This window comes from Mugil cephalus, chromosome 14 (genome assembly GCF_022458985.1).
Source record: "Mugil cephalus isolate CIBA_MC_2020 chromosome 14, CIBA_Mcephalus_1.1, whole genome shotgun sequence".
Lineage (NCBI taxonomy): Eukaryota > Metazoa > Chordata > Actinopteri > Mugiliformes > Mugilidae > Mugil > Mugil cephalus.
In genome coordinates, this window is record NC_061783.1 from 21,113,078 (window position 1) to 21,117,831 (window position 4,754).

The following is a 4,754-nucleotide window of genomic DNA, read 5'->3' on the forward strand; positions in this document are numbered from 1 at the left end:
TAACTTACAGACTGACTCCTAAAGAAGTCTCCTATATCCAGTTTTCTTTTCTTTGACATCCTTCAAATCCTATATAGCACACAAGCGCACACACACGAACATGCACGCAAACAGACACAAAGAAAAATGGAGATGACATTGGAGATGATATTAGATGATATTAGAATCCGTCTAGCTGACGTGACCCAGGCAGAACAAATGTCGAACACGTTGACAACTTCCACTCGCGGTTGCAGATTCATGCACTGCCTCTCGTCCCGTCCAACTAGCAGGTTGAATGTAGCTTTTACAAGCAGGTAGAGTGACAGCGGGGACAGCCAATCACTTGAAAATACAGCCACATGGCTCCTCATCCAGAGAGGAAGAGTGATTGGCTGTCCCCGCTGTCACTCCACCTGCTTGTAAACGAGACAACAGCAAAATGTGGGAGCTAGTCAGGTATAGTGGAAACACTACCAATTTCTATAAACATATAAAAGAACCACCCAAAAGAAAACTTTGGGGGTTGTTAAGTTGTTTACATATCATTTATATTTTCACCAGTTGTTTTTATTGTTGAGAATTTTAATTAAATATTTTTGTCATAGTTTCTCAACAGTACTTGTTTGTTGTAATTTGTTTACTGGTTTGCGTGCACTTTTTATTTAAGACTTTTCTGAGACAACATTTGATAATAAAGCATTTTCTATTTAATTATAAACTTTGTCCTTATTCTGTCCTGGGATTTAACTATTTAGAATCGATCTCTCCAGACTAGTATCGACCCGATACTGACTTGGTATCGGTACTATCGATATTTGGAGCGATCCTCTCCTACCACTACTATTGTTCCAGTTTTGGAGCTTGACCAGGAAATACAGTCGACTCGTCTGGATAAGACACATGATTTATCAGAGTGTGATACGACGAAGACAATGAAGCTGTTCGTGTTTCTCTTTCTCCTTGTTCACATGGTGTCAGCAAGTGAGTTACACGCTTTTGATTTGGTTAATTTTAACAGAAAATATTTCGTGCCTAATATTAATTATATTAGTGTCAGATGTTTACTTACAGGACTCAGATGTCTCCCCTACTAGATCTAAACTTTATATATTTAGCCAATGTTTTGTCATGAATTAAAGTCGAATGTCTATTTCTGAGAAAAGCTGTGGAGAAGTCGAAAGGAAACGATCCGAGCGGCAGTTTCTGACTGCGGTCAAGCGAGCCGTGGTCAGATTTTTCTTGCGCGCCTACTTCCGTAATTACGCTTTAGTTTATCAGATTTTTTATTAGATTTGATAATGAAATAAAATTACTAAGAAGTAATATCTATATAAAGATGGTGTGATACGAATGGAAATAATCTAACAGGGGACATGACAGTGGTAGTCACTTAAACCAAATTGATTTTCCATGTGCAGTTTCAAATACAGGTCGCGAAAAATACTTATTATGATAAAATTATGATACATGCATGTTTGAACGAGGCTTAGAAGATAAAGATTTTATTAGTGTTTGAAAATGAGAAATTCAAATTTAGGACGCCTATAGATTTTGTATCTTTATCATGGATTATTTTCAAATTTCTGCAGTAAAATTACTTGAAACATTGTACAGTAGTAGTCAGGGACACTGTGAACAAGAATCAAGAGGAATTTTGAGCAAACCTGTGAAAGAATAACTTCACTATGATACAGTGTAGTGTCACCAAACTTACTACACAGTTTAGTTGTCTGTTACAGATTACACTGCAACACTTGATTTGAAAGAAGGACATCTTTCATAATTCCTGGGGTTTTTTATTAGGGAGATGAATCGGTAACTTAACTGTTAAACAGTACAGAGACCACTAATTCACCACACACATCATCACATCGGTCTCCACTTGGTCATACTATAACAGCTGTTTTGTGCAGACTGAAAGATTGTAGGAACTAACCCAAAAGCATGACACCAGAGACACGCAAGTGGATGCATGATGCATGATGTTGCATGAAACAAAATGTATTTAATTCAGCAGAGAAAGAGAAAGAGAAATCAGATCAGACAGATCAGACAAGAAGCCTAAATCAAAGTCACTCATCAAGGCCTTGATGCAATAAGACACACTCACTGGCTCACTGCTGCACACACAAACCTCAGGGGTCAGGGGTGTTGTTATTGTCGTCTGGGGAAAACATACACACAAGGTAAACTTATTTGTGACCTGGCATGTCTGCACACACTTTTTTTTTTTTTTTTTGCTTGATTGTTGCTGGTGAGGAGGTGTTCATGTGACTGCACTGGGCATGAAAAAACAGATGAGTTAATAAAAATGTAGCATTTCAGCAATAGATGGGAATTCCTTTCAGGGAAACCTGTGCTCTCCAGACCTAAACCTTCCTGTCTCTGGTAAGAGCTACCCAGACTCACCTTCAATCTCTTTAGTTGGAGGTGTTACATAAGACACAATACCATGCAGTGTCTTGGTATTGCATCTGCTGTAGTGTAATCTGTAGCAGACAATTGACTACACTGTATCATAGTGAAGTTATTTATTAAAATTCCTAATACTAAAACCCAGAAATTATGAAAAATGGCCCTCTTTCAAATCAAGTGTTATATTGTAATCTGTAGGAGACAACTAAAGTGTGTAGTGAGTTTGGTGACACTACACTGTATAATGGTGAAGTTATGGATCATTATTGAAGTTATTGACGATTAATCGCCATAAAGAAAAAATCACCAAAATTATGCAGAAGCGTATTTTTCCATAACACCTGCTGAATGAAAATCAGTTGAGAATCCTGTGAGTTCTGGTCACATCTCTTCCTTTTACTCAGGTGAGGGAATGGAGCTGATGACCGGTACAAGATGGTGGCCACACAGCTCATCCGCTCCTACAGGTGGTAGCAGTCGATGCGGTGTCTACTCTATATTATGTCTACGGGAGCCAACGCAGGCAACTGGAAGACTTGAGATCAGGAGACTGAGGAGCTTAGTGTCGTACACCGACACAAGCGCTAAACCTGAGATTCAGGGCGTCCGACCATGTGGCAGACAGACACGGTCAAATGATGTACCACTTCCTCTAAATATCTCAGTATCTGAGGGTCAATGTCAGTGTACGACACTACATGCAACAAGCTATCAGTCAGATTTTTCACTGCAAAAAGTAAATAGTCCTGACTGACAGACATTTGACTGACATTTTGTTGTGCATGGTGAAGTGCGTACACCAATAAATAAATCAATGGATAAATAAATAGCATTTGTGGCATATATTTGGGTATTTATTTATTTATTATTGTGGCAGAATTGTTCCTCCATATGCTCAGGTGTCAGTCATGGTGTGAATGAATTAACTATTAGAGAATTAACTACTTTTTTTACTTGGTTTATCAATGTTTGATGACGCTGCAATGGCCTCTTGATTTATTTGTTTGCTTCGTATATTGAATGTACTGTTGCCTTAGTCAGCTGAGGTTGGCGTAATCCCTTATTATTTTTATATTGAGATACAATGTTGTACAGGAACAAAAGGGAAATCTAATGGAAATATAAAAATACTGTGAATAAACATAGAACCAAAACTCATAAACCTGTTTTGTTTGATTCCCTACTAAAAATGGACATAAGCTCAAACCCAGAAAATGCTGCATGTCCAAAAATTGTGATGCAAGTGTGTGAAAAAAGTGGAAAAAATAAGACCTTCACAGAAAGCGAATTGGAGACACTACTCACTGAAGTAGAGGTTCACAACGGGATTAGTTTTACCTGGGACGTCCTGTGATTCATAAATGACTCTCACAGTTATATCTCTGATGCTAATCAGAGGACAATTTACACTTTTTGACAGCTTTAGTTACTTTGCCAATTATAATGGATAACAAAAAATTATATATATGTCAGCTTTGTGTAAGAATCTCCGTTAACATAGTGCAGTAGTTAGTCTAATGCTCGTGGTTTGAGTTTTTCCGATGGACCGATGGAGTTTCAGAAGCTGCTCTGTTCCACCGATATGATGAATGATTCCTGAGGAAACTACAAAACATGAGTTTGTCAATAAAGTTGATTGGCGTATCTGCCTGATGCCCGGTCAACTATTGCAATGCAGTATGGGATTTGTAGTGCCAATGGTGCACATGCAAACTACATGGGGCCAATTCTGATTCTGATTCTGATAGATAACACAACTGGCTTTGAGTTTGACACCTTAATATGTTGCTCTTCATGATAACTTTAGCCTCTGTGGAGTGTATGTATGTGGTGATGTTAAGCCTTTGAGTCATTTCATGGTTAACATGGTTTATTTGTTTCGAGCTGATTTTGTTTTATTTGCCTGTCCTTAGCTCTTACAGTGTTCCAGAAAGGAAAGGACTCATGTCCAAAATATGAAATGAATGACTGTACATTAATAAATTCTTCTGGAAACATCAGTACGTTTCACCATTGTCTGGCTGGGTTCGCTATAATTCCCCCTGAACGTACAAAACAGATATTAGTAGGTAAGTTAAAAAAATAAAAAATAAGGAAACAAATAAAATATAGACAGAGATAAGTGTCAACCTGTTTTACCAGTCGCTGCCTGCAGCCGCAGCCAGTTTGCTCCAAACTTTAGCCCGAAAGATCAATTCATTCATATCAGTTCAGATCCACTTTCCACAAATTCAGAAAACAATTTAATTTGTGAGCAGCATGATGTGTAAGTACAAAACATTTTTAAAGAATAAATAATAAAAAATAGAACAATACAAAGTACACAGATAATAACTGTGCCAAAATAACAAATGTTT

General features: G+C 37.7%; 1 long non-coding RNA gene across 1 annotated transcript; it reads left to right on the plus strand.

Moving 5' to 3' along the window:
* The first annotated feature begins 834 nt into the window (after positions 1-834).
* LOC125020564 lies at positions 835-4,397 on the plus strand. Its single transcript, XR_007114220.1, has 2 exons — positions 835-963; positions 2,802-4,397. It is a non-coding gene; the product is annotated as an uncharacterized LOC125020564 (long non-coding RNA).
* The last annotated feature ends 357 nt before the right edge of the window (positions 4,398-4,754 follow it).